Source organism: Onychomys torridus, chromosome 9 (genome assembly GCF_903995425.1).
Source record: "Onychomys torridus chromosome 9, mOncTor1.1, whole genome shotgun sequence".
In the NCBI taxonomy this organism is placed as follows: domain Eukaryota; kingdom Metazoa; phylum Chordata; class Mammalia; order Rodentia; family Cricetidae; genus Onychomys; species Onychomys torridus.
The window spans coordinates 88,065,219-88,087,823 of record NC_050451.1 but is presented as its reverse complement, the minus strand read 5'-3'; the positions used below and the strand labels follow the sequence as shown (position 1 = coordinate 88,087,823).

The 22,605-nt window shown below is 41.0% G+C and overlaps 1 protein-coding gene across 3 annotated transcripts in view; it reads left to right on the top strand.

The window, feature by feature from the left end:
• Klf12 (Kruppel like factor 12) overlaps positions 1 to 22,605 on the top strand; it is a 440,113-nt gene that overhangs the window by 82,282 nt on the left and 335,226 nt on the right. Inside the window, exon 2 of one of the 3 annotated variants that reach the window (XM_036198913.1) lies at positions 18,870 to 19,060. The exons of the other annotated variants lie outside the window; for them this stretch is intronic. The gene's annotated coding sequence lies outside the window, so the exon portion shown is untranslated. The remainder of the gene's footprint in view (positions 1 to 18,869; positions 19,061 to 22,605) is intronic. 3 annotated transcript variants of the gene reach the window in all.

Here is a 22,605-nt window from a genome sequence, read left to right as displayed (position 1 = left end):
TTTCCACTAAAATCATTCTGATTAACCCCACTGGTTCCCACTATTGCTTACCCTTCCTTTTCTACTCCTAAGGGGGAAATAGGAATACACGCTGGTCCTTTCTGGTCTGAACCACTGTGATTTCAGGCTACAGAGAGGCTCAGACTAGCCTAAAGGCAGAGCACCTTGTAAAGACATCGCAGAAAGTAGGTTCAAGGACATGGACTGTACCTATAGTTTGTTTCCTCACTCCATGGATGATGACTGTCCCATGTGCAGTGACAGAGAAATCAGATATGGTGCAGGGGCTTGGCTGCCTTCTGCAAGACCTCACTGTGTAACTCTTCACTGTGTAGCCCATGCTGGGGCTTAGAAATCATTCTGTACCCCAGCATGGCCTTCAGTTCTCAGCCATCTTCCCAGAGTGTTGGGATTGCCACTCTCTTCCACAGTGCCTGGTTAACTAAAATTCAGGATTTATTTCTTACTATAGCCCATCATTGTTTTTTTCTTCTGGTGAGTTATCTTCTGTGAGAGTCTTGCTTTGTCTTTAAGGGACTATAAATCAGTAGGGTAGATTTGAGAAATAGAAATCTAAATTGCTAATTTATTTGATGATAAGGCTATAAGTCATTTCGGTGAGAGAATAAAGGGCAGAGCATGACATATTAAAACTTGAAATGGGCTTTCTTTTGGTAACTTTGTTTCTGTTTTTTTGTTTTTTTTTTTTTTTTTTGTTTTGTTTTGGTTTTTCGAGACAGGGTTTCTCTGTGTAGCTTTGCGCCTTTCCTGGATCTTGCTCTGTAGACCAGGCTGGCCTCAATCTCACAGAGATCCACCTGCCTCTGCCTCCCAAGTGCTGGGATTACAGGCGTGCGTCACCACCGCCCAGCTGTTTCTGATTCTTTCTAAGATACTTAGCAGTGTTGTCAAGGGCTGATGTCTTGAGACTTGATGAGTTGTATCCTGTGTTGGATGCTCGATGCTACGGAATATGATGTGTGCCTTGACAGTTTTGATTTTATATCCTGTAGAGTGTGAGTTCTTACCGCTCTGTCCCCTTTCTGTCATGGAGAGGCTTTGGCATGTGATACTCTACAGTGGTGTTTCAGGCCCAGTGTTTTATCATCACAAAATGCAAAATGCTAATGAATTTAATGTTGCTTTGATAACTAAGTGTTCAGTAATTCGAATTGGGGGTAGCAGTGCATTGAAGACCACTAAGCTCTTGTATGGTTTTAAAACAAGATCTTGAAGTGTGTGTGTGTGTGTGTGTGTGTGTGTTGTGTGTGTGTGTGTGTGTGTGTGTGTGTGTGTGTGTGTGTGTGATGTTTTTGTATGGGTGCACATGTGCCACAGTGTGTGGAAGTTAGAAGATGGCGTTAGAGTCAGTTATCTCCTTCCAACTTTACTGTGGGCTCCTGGGATCTAACCCAAGTCTTCAGGCTTGCATTGTAGAGTGCCAAGAGCTTTTACCTGATAAGCCATCTGGCTGGAACTCATGTATGAATTTTTAAAATTTTTAACATCCTTTATTTTATTAGAAGATGATATGTAAGTAGTTTTGTTTTTTAAAAAAGTGTGGTGACTTGAAAGAAAATGGCCCCCATAGAGAGTGGCATGCTAAGGAGATGTAGCTTTGTTGGAGTGGTAAGTGTGTCACTGTGAGGGTGGGCTTTGATGTCTCCTTTGCTCAGGCTACACCCAGTGTGGTACATAATTCACTTTCTTTTTTTCTTTCTTTCTTTTTTTTTTTTTTCAAGACAGGGTTTCTCTGTGTAGCTTTGTGCCTTTCCTGAAACTCACTATGTAGCCTAGGCTGGCCTCGAACTCACAAAGATCCGAGTGCTGGGATTAAAGGCATATGCCACCACCGTCTAGCCACAATTCACTTTCTGTTGCCTGTGGATCAAGAATCTCCTTCTCCAGCACCATGTCTGCCCACACACTGCCATGTCCCACCATGATGATAATTGACTAAACCTTTGAACTCTAAGCTAGCCTCAGTTAAATATTTTTCTTTATAAGAGCTGCTGTGGTCATGGTGTCTCTTCACAGCAATAAAAATCTAGACTAAGACTAACAAGTCATTGTCCAGTGAATGGAAGCTGTATCAGTAGGGGACCCAGCACTAAGGGACAGCTGGGTCCTCTTTTTCCAAGTTGTGGGGTTTTTTTGTGGAAGTTTTGAAAGTTTTCTTGTTTATAAAATGAGGAATTTTAATTTGATTCTAAAGTGTCCCCCACTGTAGCCAAATTTCTAAGCAGTCTTATTAAATAAAGAAACATGGAGCCAGATATAGGGGTGAAAGCCTTAGAGATCACGGAAATAGTAAGAGCTACCAGTTAACCTTAACTCACCACACCACCGCAGCTTCCCAAGAGTGCTACTTCCTGTCTACCCAGGCTTTTATTGCCTTTCTGTTCTGCCCTCTCATTGACTCTTAGCCCAGCTTCCTCACTTCTTTGTTACTGCCTGTCTGTACAGACCTCCAGGTCTCTATGGTTGGTACTGGGAATAAAGGTACGTGTCACCATGCTTGGCTGTTCCCTAGTGTGTCCTTGAACACACAGAGACTCTGCTTGCCATGTGATTAGATTAAGGGCATGTGCTACCACTGCCTGACTTTTGTGTTAATGGCTTGCTATTACCTCTGATCTCCAGGCAAACTTTATTTATTAACGCACAAATAAAATATCACCACAGTTCAGCACAAATAAAATATCACCCCACCACCACCACCACTGTTTTCATCGCTCTGAAAGCAAGTGTGTGCTTCCTGCTCTTTCTAGCCAGGCCGTCTAGTCAGGATCTGGTGGCCTGGCTGAGTGGGCTTTCTGTGGGACCTTTGATGCTGTTGAGAAAGAATGTCTTCTGATACAGCCATTGCTTGGCTTTGCACTCTTTCCCTGAAGCTGGGCACTTGAGTTTCTGTGCTTCTTCAGCCATTCCGCCTAGCCTGTTAGCTGTCAGTCTTTGGAGGTAACAATGGATTTGATGTATTTTGTGTACTGTCCCTCTGTAATAAAGCTTTTGAAAGTGTGAATAGCACGAAAGAGCCGTGGAAGGCATCCTCCTAGAGCCATTTCAAATGGGACATGCGCCCTTAACCTGTTTGACTTGATGAGCTGTGTGCAAGTGTTTGCTCGGGCTGGCACTGCCCAGAAATGGTGCAAATCAGAAGACATTGAAAAGTATCAGATCCCGAAGTGGGCACTGTAGTGTGTCCATCAGTGTGGTATATTATGCGTATGTGATACACACACGCACACACACACACACACACACACACACACACACACACACACGTGGGAATGCTAATGAGGCCAAAGGAGAAGGTTGGGTGTCCTGCTCTATCACTCTGCTTTATTCCCTTGAGACAGAGCTAGCCTGATGGGCAGCAAGCCTTAGGAGACCTTCTGCCTCCCATTCCTCAGAGCTGCTGTACAGGCTCTCCTGCTGCACCACACTTTGCTGCACCCAGTTTTTAGTATGGGTGCTAGAATCTCAGCTTAGATCCTTGTAGAGCAAGCATTCTGGGTTCTGTCTCCAGCCTTTCCAAACGCTTTCTACTCCAAAGGTATCTATGTGATAATTGAGATTTGCAAGGGTTTATCCTATACTGATTAAAGTATCTTCAGGCACTAAGTCCAAAGTTCCTGTTCCACAGTCTCCACCCCTCACCAAGCAACCTTCTGGACATTAGGAGGACCATAACTGGGGAGAGGCAGCATGTCTGATGCATAACTCAAGGCTTAGCTTGGCCTTCTGGCCCACTGCTTCCTCATTATCTTAACTTCTTCTTAGTGGTCTTAACTTCTCTGTATTCTTTATTCCTTCATCTATAAAATAATGTTGTGAGCTTGAGTCCATAAGTTGTTGGGGACATTCAATTATTTAATACATTGAAAGGGCTTAGTAGAGACAGTAAATGGCATATTATAATCGTGGTTGTCCTTAATAGTGACAGTAGGAAAGACAAGGAAAATTGATGGTATTTCTCTCTATTAAGATTTCTATGGTTAATGATGGAGGAACAAATCTGTGTATTTCAGTGTTACTGCATATAAACAAGGCATATTAAGAATATAGGCAGTTTTTTCACTGTAAACAGTAAGTGAATCTTTATTTTTTGCTGTGAAATTTTTGTTTCTTTGTGGTTTTTTTTTTGTTGTTGTTTCGTTTTGTTTTGTTCTTTGGTTGTTTTGAGACAGCGTTTCTCTGTGCAGCTTTGTGCCTTTCCTGAAACTTGGTAGCCCAGGCTAGCCTCAAACTCACAGAGATCCGCCTGGCTCTGCCTCCTGAGTGCTGGGATTAAAGGCGTGTGCCACGACTGCCCGGCGCTGTGAAATATTTTATTCAGGTTTACATACATAATATTTTAAGTATACTTTGGATGTAATTATTTATTTTTTATATTCAGTTTATTATACCAAGTATCTGAAAATGGTCATTGCCAACATACAGCCAACTTGACACTAGAACCTAGATAATAGCGTCATGGATTTGATGTACTCCCTTTCTCCAGGGTTGCTGGAAGTTGCATCTGCCACGTGCATTTGTAATAGATTCTGGGATGGACAATGGTGGTTCCACAGCAGGAGCAGCCAGGGAAGCATCTGGAGGTCTTAGGAGGAAACAAAGCTACTGACAGACAGAGAGCAGGGGCCGGTGGGAGCTGGTAGCAGAAAACGCAGTGGAGAGGCTAACTGGGCAGGAGTGAAGAAATCCTAGGAAGGAAGGAGGAAGCTGCCAGTCCTTGCACTTTTTGCCTTGCTGTGGTAAGGGGTGAGAAGGACAGATGTTGGAGAGTGGGGACCTTGTCTAGAAGCTGCCATCCTTGATTCTTCTGGTTGCTCAGGATGATTGCATGGAAATGTTGTTGCCCTAGAGCACTGACTTGAAAACTTAGTAAGATGGAATGGAAATGTGCTTCAGGGGAAAAATTCTCCCTGGTAGTACATAACCATCAGGCACTATGTTTACCTTCCTCATTGTCAAGTGTAACCTTCCGCTCCCATGACTTGCCTTCCAATTTTAGCACTTTCCAGATACTTGTTATACATATGAAGGTTACCCCTTCAGTCTCTTGCTTTTGTTATTTGTGCTTTGGGGATGATATCCACAGATCCATGTCTTAGAGCTCTTCCTTGTTTTCAGTTTCAGTGTTCTTCAAGCTGCCTCAGATCCATCATTACCTCATTCTTCCAGCATTTTCAGAGGCAAGAGATCTTCTGTCACATGCACCCCTTATTCAGGATGTGCTGTCAGCTCTGCCATATGCTTAGCTCTCTCAGGGATCTCCTAACCAAGCTTTCTTCTCCCAGGTCCTCTGTCTCCTTAGCTTATGTCTAATTCCTTCTTTGTTATTCTCTTCTCTGCTAACCATATTCTCCTTCCTGGAGAGGGTATATAATGTATGAGAGAAAAATGTCTTGGAATCTAATGTCTTCAACAAGCTGTCTTCACACATGTATCTGGATGTTCTGCTCAGGACAGGGGATGCTTTTGGCCTTTGGAAGCATTCTTTCACTGTAGTCTCCATTTGGATGTTGTTAACATCATACTTTTGTTAATTAACTTCTCCTCAGCTTGTCTTTCCCAAAATCTTAGTAGAGATGCCTTATTCTATGCATTCTGTCTGTCTCAATGATCTGTCTTTCTTTGTTTTTAATGTACTAAGTGGCCTCTACCATCAGTAACCTTAAGGCCTTCCATTTAAGGATTTTTATTTATAAATGTAGACATCTTCTTAGCCAAATTTGAGCTACACTAGAGTTAAGACGGCAAGTGATGATGATGGGATGTGCAGGAAGATCAGGATGCTGTTTCCTTCAAAGAGTAGCACTGCAGACATTCATCACAGCATCCTGAGTTTGAGTACCACTGTAGACATTGATCACAGCATCCTGAGTTTGAGTACCACTGTAGACATTCATCACAGCATCCTGAGTTTGAGTACCACTGTAGACATTGATCACAGCATCCTGAGTTTGAGTACCACTGTAGACATTCATCACAGCATCCTGAGTTTGAGTACCACTGTAGACATTGATCACAGCATCCTGAGTTTGAGTACCACTGTAGACATTCATCACAGCACCCTGAGTTTGAGTACCACTGTAGACATTCATCACAGCACCCTGAGTTTGAGTACTACTGTAGACATTCATCACAGCACCCTGAGTTTGAGTAATAAGAGCACAGGGAACCAGGGGGTCCTGACTGAGTCATGCTTTCCTCTTCTCCATTCTCTTTTCCCTTCTAACTTTCATGCTCACATGTTGGATATTTTGGTTGGTCCAAGACTTCTGTTTTCATTCTCATTATTTTCCCCCATTTTAGCTTCTGTTCTTCCTTTCTGAAAACAAACAAATAAACAAACAAAAACCAAAAACAAAACCCGACCTCATTGCTGTCTTCTCGTTCATTTTCTCATTGCCATTTTTAATTTATGGGAACACTTGTTTTGATAAGAATCCTTGTCCTAAGCACACCCTCTGTCACTTGTTGAATGTGTTAAAGAAATCTGCTGTCACTGGTTAGGCCACCAGTCAGCTTTCTGTCTTTTCTGAGCTTGTTTGTGGATTTCTCAGAGGGCCCCTGAGCAAGGCAGCTATTTGTTAAGGAAGGAGGTGTCTGTAGGTTTTATTCTGTGTCTAATTGCCTTCTTTGTAGAACCACCTTCTAAACTTAGGCCTTGTGGAACTAGAGGGCAGTATGGAGACTGGATGGGAAGTGCCTGGATTCCAAGTTCCTGCCACTTCTTTCCCTCTGTTATCAGTCTGAGTTCATTCCCAACTCTGGGTAGGTGATCTCTCAGTGGAGGTGTGTGTTTTACTCTATGCACAGATATGCTTCTGGTCTTCAGGGTTTGGGAAAGAAGTCATCTTGGTGAGTTCATTAGAATGGGGACCTTATTCTTTGTTAGATGGTTTGTCAACTAATCTCCCTGGTTTTAGCTAACCCTTTCTCCATTTCTAGAGTCAGATGTGACTGGTAGTTGCCCAGATCCTGCTGAATTTTGTTGAGTAAATTATGTTATTTTCAATTTCTCCCAAGATCAGTTTAGCCTCCTTCAGCTTTCCAGGGTCCCCAAATCATCTATTTCCCTTTCTTCCATCTGCCTTTCTTTTTCCTTTCCAAAAATAACTTTGATTTTTATTGACTTATTTCTCATTCTCAACTTGAACAGATCTGTTGCCTGCCCTTGTATCTGAACTGGGGAGAGGGTGAAAGTCAATGTTTATGCTCAGCTTGCTCTTTGCTCAGAAGCCAGCTGTATCCCCATTGGCCTTCTGAGTTTGCTTTCCTGTCAATTATTTACCCATATGTTTTTCTGGTGAATTTCTTGTTTGACCCTCCACCCCCAATTGAGTTTCCTGATCTAGTCTAGATTTTTTATTCATTCTTAGGTTTATGTCATCATGCTTGCAAAACTGGACCATACAAAAAAGCTCTACTCTCAATGTTTTCCAAACACTGCTGAATGTTACTATGGCTGGCTTCTATATAGGTCTCATTACAGGGCATTCCTAGAACATAGATATCATAAGTGATTCAATGCCTTGCAGTTCTGGTGTTAGAAAGCCATCATTGAAATGATGGTTACTATGGAGCGTTTGGTTCATATTTGTTGTTTTGGTTGGGAAATATAAAAACCTGGCTGTTTCCGGCTAGTTGTCTCTCATTATCTGTTCTGACCTTTCTTATTTATTATAGGATTTCTTCTTGTTAGAATCTATGTGGATGTTGATGATACAAGGATGTCATGGTAAAGATGGCATCTTCTCTTCTTTAGATGTAGACAAGTAAGTTCTATCCAGTGAGATTACAACTGGATGTTGAGTGCATATGAACCCATCTTTAAAGTCATCTGGTGCATACAAAAACCATGCACTAACATATTGTGTTACTGGGGCTTTTGCTATCCGTAGATTTTTCGGTTGTTTTTTTTTTTTTTTTTTTTTTTTCTGGTTTCTTTGAGTGTCTGTTGCTTTATATAATGCAATATTTTGTACCAAAAGTAGATATAACTCAGTTCTTATCTGCTGAGTTTTCATATGTCATGAATGGTATACTGTTTTACATATAAATAAAAGAATTAGATTTTAATAAGTAATCCAGTGCACTTCTTTTGACTCCACATCTCATCCTTTCTTCATTTCTGTTGTATGTGATGGAGACACAATTGCTGGAGGTCAAGCTAGTGTGTTGGTTGATTGACGAGGAACATGCTCAGGCCCAAGGATGCTCAAGCTGTGATCTGGACCATCAATCCTCACCATGCACTCTGGCAGACAACTCCTACAGCCACACCTCGGTCACTGTCCGTTTCAGTTTGTTGATATAGGCAGCTCACACTCATCCTTTTAGTCAGTTCGGACTTGATGAATCAGAAGTGGGCTTGTGGCTTATGGTTTTGTGTAACTGGGATATCCAGGAGGTGGATATGTTCTTAAATATCGTGCATTCTGCACTTTGGGTGTCGCCCCGATTCTGTTTCTTGGTCTCCTTTTCTTCCAGCCTTGCTGCTCCTCTTTGCTTTTCTCTGAGCTATCAAAACGTGGCAGCGCTGCAGCTGCCAGCTGCCTCCACTTTCCACAGTGAAGACGCTATTCTCGAGGAGCGAACAGTGACTTTGCTGATGACTCACAGTTGGCTTCTTCTCCCTTTCCCTCATTCTATCAGGGTGACAGGGAAGATAAACAGACTGCTGTGCCCACCGCTGGCATAGAAAGAGGTGACATATTAGCCATAACATTGGCTAAGCAGAGTTTCTATGGGGTGGAAGATGATCATGTTGGAAAAGAAAAATAGGAAGACATATTTCTATCTAGCTGTGTAGGATGCATTTATTGCACTTCATCTTATTTATTTAAAAGCCAATATATATGTTTGGTTTTTTTGTGCATTTCTTCATGTTTTAGTAATTATTCCTATACAAAGCAATTAATGTTAGAATGAATAATTTATATAAATCAATAATCACCGAGACGTAAATGTTGAATAACAAACTGATACAGTAAGCAAAGTTAACTGTAAATGAAATATTCTTCTAAAGGTGGGTAGTAAGATGATCAAATAAAAGTATTCATGGTTAGAAAATCATGTGTTCTAAATAGAGAGGATTTCAATCAGTGGTAATGAGCATACCTGCTCAAGAAGGTATAGTGTACCTGAGAAAATGGTCTCAACCACAAGTGAGAAACCAGCATCACAGCATCCATTTCTAATTGGTGTGTGTGTGTGTGTGTGTGTGTGTGTGTGTGTGAAAACAGCCTTACAGCATCCATAACACAATCCTTCACTGAACCAGAAGTTCATTATTTTGGGTAGGGTACCTCACCAGGTAACTCTCAAGATATGTCTGTCTCTATCTTCCAATTCTAGGGCTATGGACATTTGCTGATACATATCTTTTTACATGGGTGCTCAAGATTTGAACTCAGGACTTCATACTTATGTATGTGCTATTAGCTATAAGCTCTCTCCTAACCTATGATTCTAATTTGTAACCACTTTCAAAAAAGCCCCTTTCCTCTAAGGGACTCACCTGCTGATAGAATCATTATTATTATCAGTTTTCTTTTCTTTTCTTCTTTTTTAATGGCAACATATATCTCCAATAGCCTCCCAAACTGAAATGGAATATGTTGTTTCTTTTACAAAATACACCTATTTCTTTTTAATACACTACCAGTGGTCTTGTATGTAGAAATAAGTCCCACCCCCTCATAGAACTGCAGAAGAAAATGCAATAGAAGAAAATGCAATAGAATTCAAGCCACTTCTCATGAACTCTGCACTCAGCTTTCCCTGTCACTGGCATCTTCGTTTGGGATGGTATATTTGTTCTAGGTAGTAAATCTTTTAACTGTCGTTCATCCTTCATTCAGATCACTTCAAGTTTTGCCCAAGTTCCTGTTCCTGCTAGGTAACCTCATTTGGTGTATCATACAAAATCTGTGGTCCCGTCTCTTTGATGTCTTTGGGCTGTAACAGTTCCTTAGACTGTCCTGTGTTTGATGACCATGCCAGTGTGAGGGCTTCTGGTCAGGTACTTTGTAAAGTGCCTCTCAGGTGAAATGGCCTTGGTGCTCTTCCCATGGTTAAGTCTGTGCTGTGGGTTTCAGGAAGGAGGACCACATTTTAGGGCAGAATGCCTTGGCTCTGTTGCCTGCTAAAACTGGACTTACTGGATTTTTTTTCCATTTTGTTGTTTTTCCACCTCCGTTTTGTGTGTCAATATGAACTTGTATATTTATTTTATTCGTAGACTGTTATCCAGTACCCTCACATATTGACTTGTTGTCATTGTTGTGTGCTTTTGAAAAAGTATTTTAAAAAGATAGTAGTGTTGTTCTTTTGGACACTTGAATGTACTACATACTCATCTCTCATGCATCTTTTCCCTAGCCCTGGAATCGGCAGTTTTTCCAAGCAGCTGTGGCTTCCCTTATTGGAGAATGGTATTAGAATCCAAGATCCAAGTGTGGGGTGTGCTTACTGTGGCTAGTTGTTGCAAGGCACGTGTTTTTATCACACTGATTTACAGACGCAGAATGAAGCATCCCTAGTGACCTTTATAATCCAAGAACAGGAGGTGTGGGTATTATTGGTGTGCAACAAGGGCCACCAATGCTTCCTGGTAGCCTAATCCACCATTTCTCTGCAGTGTGGGAATCTTTTCTTTCTCTTCCTCGGAGTTTTGGAAGGTGGTTTATTTTTCTGGGCACTCTGAAGAGTTACTCATTTCAGGGCAAAATGTTAACACTCTCACTGGAGAAGTTGTTTACTGATTCATTCTCTCTCTCTCTCTCTCTCTCTCTCTCTCTCTCTCTCTCTCTCTCTCTCCCTCTCTCCCTCTCTGTTTTGTCAAAGAGGCATAGCAGTTAAACATGAGTTAAAGTGTGCTGTATATTGTTGTTGGCAGTAAGAATGAATGCAGGCTTTTCTGCACAATTGTCCTTTAAGTAAAGGCAGCATGCTTTCTGCTTCCTGTTTAATGCAGTTAGTGCTCTCCCACATGTCTGCCAACCCACGCAGCAATTGCTGTGAGGATCTGCCTAATGTGTTCAAACTAGACCCATTGTCCAATGTTTTTCCAATTAAATCTTTCTTGAAAGCATAAATATTACCTTGAATAGGGAAATACACACTTTCTTCAAGGAGCTCTTTCTAAGGGAGGGATTTACACTCCAATATGGAGTAGACTGTTTTTATCCCTCAGAACTAATTAATGGAGGACATAAATTTATCCTCCCTCCCTTCTGTACCTGATCACCTCCCCACCTCTGCTTTCCTTCTCTTCTTTTCTGTCTGTCTCTTTCTCTCTGTCTCTGTCTCTGTCTCTGTCTCTGACTCTGTCTCTGTCTCTCTGTCTGACTCTGTCTCTGTCTCTCTCTCTGACTCTGTCTCTGTCTCTCTCTCTGACTCTGTCTCTCTGTCTGTCTGTCTGTTTGTCTATCTCTCTCTCTCTCAGTGTGTGTGTGTGTGTGTGTGTGTGTGTATGTATGTGTGTGTTCCTGTCTCTCTCATGCAGGCATATTTCCATCCATTGTTCCATTGGGACAGGTAGATGTCTGGAGTAGGATGCTGAGAGCTCATGTCTTGAACTCTAAGCACAACCAAGAGAGTGAACCAGAAGTGTCTCAAGTCTGGAAATTCTCAAAGCCAGTGATATGTTTCCTCCAGCAAGATCACACTTCCAAAACCTGAAATGGAACCACCAACTGGGACCACATGCTCAAATGCCCGAGACTACGAGGAGCATTTCTCATTCAACCCACCATGGAATCAGTTTTCAAATTCTTTACTTCTGTTCTATCGCCAAGAGAATGACGTCATGTCAAACCAGGAGAAATTACCTTTCCCCTCCCTATCCACGATTTTAGTCAGCAATATCTACAATCTCCTCCTTTGAAGCATTTGAACACATGAATTTTTGATGTTTAAAACAATTCAATCTGTCAAAGGATGAAGGTCTTAATTTTATTTTCCTTCTGGGCATTTATGGAGTAATTAGAAAAGCTTGAGCAGGCCGAGACCCTCATTTCATCCAATCTTTCAAGTTTACAGACTTAATGAAAACTAATATCTCATGAATGGATTCTCAGTTCAACCTTGTGAAGAGCTTTTCCAGTCAATTAGACAGACTTTACTCATCATGTGTGGAGCCTTTCCAAAGCAAATCTCTTATTTCCCGCTCTCTTCAGCCTTTAGGTCAAGCTGCTTTAAACACCTGAGATTTCTCTGTCAACCTTCTGCATGTCAGGATCCCCACCATGTGCCTTCATGCTCAGCCTGGATTGCTTTTTGTTCCTGCCCTCCCTGTCTCCCTCTCCCTCCTCCCCCTCCCTTCCTTTCTTCCTTTCTTTTTTGATATTGTTTTGGATGATCATGTGAAAGCTCTTGACCACCCTTGAATCTCTTCTTTACCGGCCACTTTTCTATTCTGAGGCATGTCTACACCCTAGAAAGGTTTTGTGCTCATCAAGATTCATTGTGCTATCTCGGTTTTAATTTGTGCCTCAGTTAATGCCTTCTTCATATTCATTTAACTGCTTTATGAGTTCCTGTTCTATGAAGCATAGGTCTTATCTGTTTGAGTGAATGACACATTGCAAATATTTAACATTACATATTTATAAGGACCTTCTGCATTACTTTATTACCCTTTAGACATACTTATCAGGTATTACTTAATTGATGTTCATACTCAACAAGCTGTTCAATCTTTCAGTCCACTCAGACTATTCTGATTCTCAGAGCCCAAACTCATAAAACGTTCAAGAGAGTAGAGTCAGAGGAGGTGTTTGTGGTGATATTTAACAGTTGTTCTTCTTGCTTTTATTCTTTTTCATAATATTTGAAAGTATCATTATTAGGGTAACAACAGGAAGCACTGCCTGGCAGAGGGGAGAGGGGAGGTTACCAGGTCCGATATGTGTTTTCAGGAATGTCTTCATGCTAATAGCACTTGAAACCTCAATTACTAATAGCACTTGAAATTAAATCAGTAATCCTAGCAGAGGCAGGGAAATCTCTGAGTTCAAGGCCAGGTGGTCTGCAGAGTGAGTTCCAGGATAGCTAGGGCTACACAGAGAAACCCTGTCTCTAAGAAGAAGATAAAAAAAAAAAAGAATTAAACCAGTAGAGAACATCATTGTTAATACTTAAGTTGTGATTAAAATCATAAATGTTAGAAAATAATGACAAGCTCGAGAGAAAGCCTGATCTGACCTAGTCTGGTGATCAGATGGCCAAACACCCTAACGGTCGTGCTGGAACTCTCATCTAATAACTGATGGAAGTGGATGCAGAGATCCTCAGCCAGGCCCCAGGTGGAGCTCCAGGAGTCCAATTGTCAAGAAAGAGGAGGGACTGTAAGATTGTGAATTGTTGAGACCAAGATTGGAAAAGCACAGGGACAAATAGCCAAACGAATGGAAGCACATGAATTATGATCCAAAAGCTGTGGAGCCCCCAGCTGGATCAGGCCCTCTGGATAAGTGAGACAACTGAATAGCTTGAACTGTTTGAGAGGCATCCAGTCTGTGGGACCAGGACCTGTCCTTAGTGCATGAGCTGGCTGTTTGAAACCTTGGGCTTACACAGGGACACTTTGCTCAGTCTGGAAGGAGGTGACAGGACCTGCCTGTACTGAATCCACCAGGTTTAAATGAGTCCCCAAGGGAGTCTTGGTCCTGGAGGAGATGGGAATGGAGGGGAGGGGCTGGGGGGAAGGTGGGGAAGCTTCCATTCCTTTGGCTATTTGTCCCTGTGCTTTTCCAATCTTGGTCTCAACAATTCATGCTCTTACAGTGTGGGCAGGAGGGGGGAAGACAGGGGAACCCATGGCTGATGTGTAAAATTTAAACACAAATATAATAAAGAAATAAATAAAAAGAAAAAGAAAATAATGACAAGCATTTAAACTGCCTTCTTTTAACATGAGCATTTTTTATATGCTGGGGGTAAAATTAATTCTGCCAGTTTTCAAATGATGAAATTGAGGCATAGAGAAATATGTACTTGTATACCTACCTTCACACAGTGAGTGATGAAGGCAAAATTAGACCATAGCATTCTGACTCAAAATCTCTCTCTGAAACCTCTGCTAGTGCTGCTCTGTAGATTGCTTTCTTCTTTGGGAATCTACAAGTGTGCATTTAAGTTGGTGAACAGGAGAGTTGAATCACCATAGCTTTGATTTAGGATTCCTTTTTTATTAGTTTGAGGTAATAGTAATCTTGATAATGAGTATTAGAATGATGACTGTGACTAAGTTAACTATTGAATAAAATTTTATACAGTTTTTCCTTTGATAATAAATCAGTATTTTAAGAATATTGAATGTCAGTGCCTTTGAGTACATACTTATTAACCCATAGCTTGTGTTCCATATCTGTCCGATGCACAGTTACTACATAAAGGCAAATAAAATGTGCTTTCCTTTCCATAAATGCTACTATGATAAATGCTTTCATCAATAATTAATTATACTATGGGAGTACTTACACTACAAAACACGTGAATGATGCAAAATACCATGGGTGCCCCGAGACAGCAGAGAAATGGGATGGGATTTCTCTGGGGAAACTGCTTTAGAGCCATGTTATAAAGGAGATGGATCTCTGTCCAAAGCAATCAAAGGAATGATGTGAGCATGGGTACAGAGGAGGAAAAGCTGCTATAGTGGTCTGTTGTGGTTGTTCAGTAAGATCTATGCTAGCATACTGGGGGAAATAATGTTAGCTGCATGCATGAAGTTTTAGTGGGGATTTTATTTAATGCCACTCCAGACAACACTTAAGGCAATGCAGATGGAAAAACGATGTCTCCAAGAGTCATTCTCAGCTAAAATTTATGGGACCTGGTAACAACTCATAGAATGGGAACTATCTGAGTGAAAAAGGGGTCAAGGTCAATGGGAAGTTTTTGAATGGAGGAGAGTAAGAGGGTGGATAGACTTGGAGAGAACTGTTTTTTTCTTCTGGCCTGCTTTGCTGTGACACTGGGTACAGGCATTTTCGATGACTTGAGCTATTGGAAAGCTAGCTTTTACAACTTAATATTGTATGTCGGTATGTATTGAAGAACTGTGGATCCTCCCTGAAGAATGTGGCAAAAATTTCCTGTTTGTTTATTCATTATACTAGTGAGTCTTTAGATGCTTTGAACTAGAAGGTGTATTTATTTATTTATTTATTTAGTGTGTGTGTGTGTGTGTGTGTGTGTGTGTGTGTGTGTGTGTGTGTGTGTTGATGCTGGCATCCAGCCTGCAGCCTAGAAGTGCATTTTTAGGCACAATGGAGGTTCTCACGGGGTCGGAGGGTTGAAGAGCTAGGGCCAGGACCACAGATGCTCTACCTTTCTTCGGTCTTTTTCAGGAATAGTAAGTGGCTATATTGCATGGTTCTGTTTTTCATATACAGATAGTGTGAACCATACTTTTCCTCTTTCTTAGAGATGGTTTTTATGAGATAGCACAAATATTGTCTGCCTTGGGTGATATTTTCCCTTGCATTTAGTATTAGGGTGGTGCTTGGTCGACTTAAAAAATGTGAATTGCTGAAGAATGATGTTTGTAGAGAGTGGTTATTATATTTGTCCTACATATTGACACCTGTGACAGATAACTTTTGGCCTAGGAAATAAAATTTTGAGGGATATTTTTATGACATGTTTATTAGAGAATACTGAGACCAAAAGTCTTGCCTATATAACTTGTTTATTATTCAAGCCATACATGTGGTTGAATCATTTCTGTGAGAATGTCTGTTTATAAGGTACTCACTCTTAAACATTCATGAGCTTGTTTGAACAAGACACATTGTACACATCTACCAGTGGAAGACACTGTTTCATGTGAAGTATTTGGACCATAGTTTATGAGTGAATCTGATTGACATTATGATGTTGTCTTATGTGTCTATCTACCATTTGGTGGATGCAATTCTTCTATCCTTGTCTCTGTCACCTTCAGTTCAATGAGTATTTGAGCTGAGGATAAGGATGTATGCCAAAATATTATGTTTAACTTAATGTTTTCTTTTGACACTTAGTCTTTCACTCTCCCCCTCCATTTCAAAATATAATTATTTGAGTAATAAGTCTTTAATGAGTCCAAAGCATAATAACTCTATTATTTGCTTTTGAAAAAATTTATAATAGTTAATTTTTTTCTATAATACTTTTCATATATTATGTTAGAAATATAAAAATTCCAAAGAACTGACTAGAGCAACTTGGCAGAAAATTGATATATCAAGATATTGTGAACTGTAAATTAATCAAAAATAAAGAGGAAGTGTGACTTGAGTAGGATCACATACTAATTTGAAATTAAACAATTTGCATATTGGATACCTTCCCAGGAAAGCACAGAATGTGCAAAGTAAATCCTTACCTGGATTTACATATGGAAACATAATACCTGTTGCAGGTTAATATTTCTACTAGGGAAAATATTTGCTAGTAATGCTCCCTGTCCCCCTTGGGTGTGTTTACTCCTAATACATACATATTTGGAAGTATGTGGTAATTTCAGTTTTAAGAATTGAACATTTCTAAAAATATATATCCAAAGACAATTTAAAAGGAACACTAAGTATTTGCAGCCAAATGCATCTCCTTTTCCTATGAAGAGTCTATTGCTGTTCTTTGCCTTTATGTTAGAACAACTTGAGCAAGAAATTTTTCCCCAGAGCAGATATTTTAATGCTGTCATCAACCTCAGGTTAATATGACTATTTTACAGTAGTCATGTGTTACCATTAGTTTTGTGACTTGTGAACCGGGTGGTGACAGGCCAGTGTGTTTGCTCCTGAGTTTGACTATGACACATGGGTCTTCTGCAGATGCTCTGTCAATCTTTCTCGAGGTAGAGTATGCCTGTGCCTTCTTTTCCTCCCTGTGCTGACTTGGGTGTTGGATGACTGGACTGTGAGAACACGGTTGTGTGTGTGTCTGTCGTCAGTGTGTAGATAGATGCCAGGCAAAAGTGTGTGCTTATTAAATTCTGAATACAAGGAGGCCTAAGTCCATCTGTGTTTAGCCAACAGCGATAGCAACCAGAAGACTTTCTTTCTTTTAGAAGTAATTTTGAAATGCAAGTTCACAGAAACCTCTTGGGCCTGCCTCTTCCAAATTCAGGGAGACCCAGATCCCCTTTACTAGTTACTCCCACTGTTAATTATTTGGCAGCACTCTTACCCTGTGAGGAAATGTCACAAAACACGACAAGATCCACTAACAAGAGTTTTATTAGGATAGGAAAGAAAGGGACAGATGTGAACAGGCCTGTGGAAAACACATGTGGTCAAGAGACAAAGTGAGGCTGGGGAACACGATGTCGGCTTATAAAGGGTGGACCGCACCTGCGTACACACAGATCCATGTGGAACGGACCCGCATGCGCGTAGATCACATGGCTGCGCTGCACACTATGCAACCACGAAAAGCCATGGAGTCTTGGTCACGCAAGACGTTTTGACCTGGAAATGGCTATTTTGAACCGGAAATAGCTAGGCAGAAGTGTCTGCTGGGCATGCCCAACCGTGGGGGCATGTTGTGAATTCATATCACCCACTGTTTACATGTTACAAGAACAGAGTACAGAATTAAAACCAAGAAATTGGCATTGGTACAATCTACACGGTTTATTCAGATCTCACTAGTTTTACATTGATCTACATTTGTGTGCTGGTACATATAGTTCACTACCATTTTATTCCACGTATAAATTTGTGTCAGTGCCAGAATCAACATACAGGGTTTATGTATAAAGCTTCCATTTGTTCCAGGCTTTCTTGGACCATCCTTTACAAACTTTTTCCCTATCTTGAAACCAAGTTTGTAAAAGTTCTAATTTTGTACTTTGCATTTTAACTGTGACATGCAAAAGATGTTTATGTTGAGAAAGAGAAAGCAACAATGATTGGATTTGTTGATCATTCTCGATTTTGCTGATTATCTCTGATCCAAGCTAGTTTTCTACATGGGGGTTGGAATGTGCTCAGTGTACAACGTGTGCTTGTCTGTCATGTCCTATGTAGCACAGTGTCATGTACAATGAATATGTAAAATGAAAAATGTTAAAATAACAGAAGGCCAAAAAATTCCTAGAGGTTTGTTTCTTGGAGTTAGGATTGCTGATTCTATCATAAAAAGAGCCCTTTTTCATGAATCACAACTTACAGCCTCCATTGTATTTATTATGGAGGAGAAGCATGGCATTACAGAATATCTATAAAGTGTTAAAAAACAAAACAAGACCAAGACCCATGTTATTTCTGACCTAAATGCTGACAAGTGCATCTCAGGAAAATGAACTTAGGAGTAAAAGCTTGGATTAGAGTGTTCATTGAGTTCGAAGTGGTATGTTTGGGTATTTCATGTGAATAATCAAGCTGTTTAGATATAAGCATGCTGTAGGCCTAGGGCTGTCTGAGTATGAGACTATGTGACATAAGGAAACGCATCCCTTGGGGTGAAGGCAGCATCCGGAGCTACAGATATGCAGATGCACACGGCAAGAACTTGATGTAGAAGGCACAAGCAGGCGCTTTTAGCTTTTCCTGCCAGAAATTGTTAAGCTTTTAAAAATGAAATTTCTGTGTCACCCAGACAAAAATAGACATGTCGGTTTACACAGGTGATCCATGCATCAGGGCGAGACTTGAGTTGGTGAGGAACAGGAGTCACTGTCTCCACTTCCATCCTGTCACTTGCTCCTTCAGACATTCCCTGGTGCTTGGGGGAGGTCTTGGGAATTTCAGCTTGTGCTGTGAAAGGATTGTCCTCTCCTGCTGACTCAGCTAGTCTCTTTCCCTACCTTGCTTTCTCCACTCCCACTATGGAGCTTTTTTTTTTTTTTTTTAAAGCAAAGGAACAAGAAAAACCTGTTTCACCTAGCAAAGGATCCAGACACACTCACCCATCCTCTGGATAGGAAAAGTCTGCCAGCTCCTCAGGTTCAGCCCATCTTGAGCGCCCTCTGTCTCTGTGGTCCTGTTCCTGTGTGCAGAGAGTGGATCTGGGAGTCTGCGGGTGGGCATGGTGACCACGATTCTGGGTAAGTGTCAGTCGTGGCTTTTAAAAATAGCTTGTTTTGGGGAACATTACCTCCATGTTCCAGTTTGTTAACAATCAATTTTTAACTCTTCTGTTGGGTGCTGTGGGACGTGTTTGAAAAGTCTTCATCTTTCTGAACTAACAGTCTTTTTAGAGGATTTATCTAGTGGGTGAAAAGGAGTTTTCACAGTCATACCAAATAACAGGCCAGGGTAAAGTGCAGTATATAAATCCCAAGAGAGCACTTAGTACAAATCACAGAATTGGAGCTGCAGCAGGGACTGGCAATGACTTAGTTGGAGTAGAGATAGTAACGGGAATTGGAGGTAAGCACATTCAGAGGAGTGGGCTGTGATGGAACTGCTGGGGAGGGTCGGGCATGAGGGGGTCAGTTCCTTCTTCCTAGATTAGCTAGTTCAAGTTGAGTTCCTTCCTGAAGTACCAAGTCCTACCTGACATTCAAGATGTTTTGGTTTGTTTTTTTTTTTTTTTAAAGTAATAATTGTAAAAAAATGCTTCCAAACTGCAAAGCTCCACAAGGATTAGAATTTTCATTCTTTGATGACCAGACTTAGAAGTTTAAATTTAGAGTTTTAAAATTTCTTTTGTATACATTTTTTTTTTTAACTGAAAGGCATCTGAAGAGATGTAGATCTCAGGCATTTTTAAGAATGTGAAATGGGGCCAGGGAGGGTGGCTCAGTTGACAAAGTGTTTGCCTTACCTTGGCTGGGTTTGGTGGCTTGCATTTGTAATTCCATCAGTGGAGAGGTGTAGACAGGAATACCCCTGGGATTCTGCTAGCTAGCCAGCAAGCCTAGACGAATTGGTAAGCTCCAAAATGAAAGGGCTTTCCTTTCTTTTTTCAAAGGTATGCTGTGAGTGAGGGTCAACACCTAGGTTGTTGTCTATGCATATGCGCACACACACACACACACACACACACACACACACACACACACACACACACGCGAGAGGAGAGGGAAAGAGAAAAGGGGGAGGGGAAGGAAGATAGAGGGAAGGAAAAGAGAAGGAGAGAAGGAAGGAGGAGCAGGGGGAGAAAGGAGTTGATAATGTACCAAGACTGGTAAGATGGTTTGATGGTGTAGGTGGTAAGGGTGCTTGATATTATGTCTGGTGATCTGAGTTCAGTGTCTGGGACCCACAAGTGAGAAAAGACTGATAACAGAATACTGCAAGTTTTTCTCTGATATTCACAGGAGCACCATGGGATGTACATGCACACACACACACACACACACACACACACACACACACCCCATGCACACAAACACAAATAAGTAAGATGAATAAAAAAATTTGTTTATGTGCATGAATCTTTTGCCTTCATGTGTATTTGTGCACCATGTGCATGCCTGGTACCTGAGGTGGCCAGAAGAGGGCATCAGATCCCTTAGAAGTGGAATTATATACTGTTGTGAGCTGCCATCTAAGTGCTGGGACTCTAACCCGGGTCTTCTGAAAGAGCAGTCAGTGCTGTTAACCACTGAACCATATCTCCAGCTGCTTTTTAAGTATTCTTAAAATTAATGTAGGGAATTATTTAGGATGACAAATACATTCTATTCGTTATGTTGGGAATGAATTTTTAGCTGTTCTAAAACTGAGGAATGGATTGATTGCTTTCACAGAACTATGTTCCAGCTTTATGTAGACTGTTTTACTTAGAAAACAAATAACCACAGCATTGTATGCCTTCTCCTTTGTTTCCCTGGTAACATGTTGATTGTAAGAGGTGCCTCCTACAGTGGGGATTTGAAAGGATCACCATGCTTCAGCCAACCACAGGAGAGTAATGCTCAGGTATTCCCAGTCTAGGATAGCTGGGCTTAGAATTCTTCAACTCTACAGTTGTATGAAGACCACACAGCTGAAACCACACTTTGAAGTTTGGTCTTTTCCTGGCCTAGCCAGATGTAATGTCTCAATGTCACGCTCTCTGGTGATGCTATATGGTGGCTGTAGTCCTCAGTTCCCAGGCAGCTACCACATCATGAAGGGAAGTAGCGGCTCCTGGGCAGAGTATGAACTGTTGCAAATCTGGACAATTGCAGGCATAAATAAGCTGCATGCATTTGCATCATGCAATATTGTCTACTTACCTTTCCATCAGGTTTTAACACCATCACAAACCAAGGAGTATCTGTGTGCATCACTTTCAACTGAGATTTGCTGCTGAAGAAAGGGAAAGTACAAGGAACATATTTATGCAGGGACCTGGTGAGGCTGCCTTTCTAGATGAAGTAATATTCAAATGCAAGTGTGAAGTAAACGATAGGATAAAGCAGCCTGGGAAGTCAGGAGAAGTCTATGAGTCCTGAGGAGAATTAAGTGCTGAGGTTGGGGCTATCCCATTGGCCTCCATGAGGAGTCTTTTTAGGGTGTTCTGTACTGGGGAAGGAAAGCCTCCTCTGCGTGTCTTTAGTTCTGTGGACCTGCCGAGGTGTCCCAGTTTGTCAAGTCTGAGGTATTTTCACTCTTAAGATGCTGAGCACTTCTGGATAATACTAATAATACTAATAAATAGTATGACGCCCAGATCTAGGCTGGACATGTAGCTGAGTTGTAGACTGCTTCCCAGCATGCACTATATCCAGGATTCCATTCCCAGCATCACAAAATTCACAAGAGCATAGGCTTCTGAAGTGAGATGAACTGGCTTTATATATCTTTAACGGGCAAGAAATTTCAAGAGTTGACTATAAATCCAGAAATCATAACTTGTAAGGAAATAGATGTATTTGATATGTTAAAAATGAAACATACTTTTAAAAATTAAAAAAGAAGTGTGTTAAATTTGGAAAACTAAGAACTGGGGAAACTACTTACAATGAGAGAATGAACATTAATATTTTCTCATAAAGAAGCTTCATAACTACAGGAAGACAGCTACTTAGAAAGATATGAAATCATTTATGGTGATTTCACACTATAAAAACAAAGAATTATAAAAACAAATAAACACTGAAAACATCGTAGTTTAAAATTGTAAGTGCTTTTGGAAAAAAAAATCAAAGAAACTAATGTAATTATATTTTATTTTTATTAAGCAGCCGTCAAAAGTTTCTTAATCTCAAGTGTTGCCAGAATAAGGAGATGCAGGAGACAGAATTAACTATTCTGGTGTGAGAGCAGAACTTGGCAGTGTATGGTCGCTCACCGTGAATTATTGAAAAGCTTAGATGAAATGGAGAAATAGAAGCCTGAGTGATGAGGCTAGGGATTGGACACAGGCTGGAGGAAACACATGTGTAGCCGGGTAAACACTTGGAGAGAGAGAGAAGTGAGACACTGACAGTCATGAATGACACAGGTAGCAGCTTGGGGTAGAGAAACCTGCCCTCCAATGTCCTGAGCTGAGCTGAGTCGGAGGAGAGAGGGAAGAGGCGGCCACATCCATGTTAGGTGTTGTCTGCATAGGGGTAAGGAGAGTTCAGATTACGGAGAGAACAACCACCGGGGAGCATTGCTGTTGAAGACTGGGCAGAGCAATTCACTCATGTATGATGAAGACCTTCTATATGGC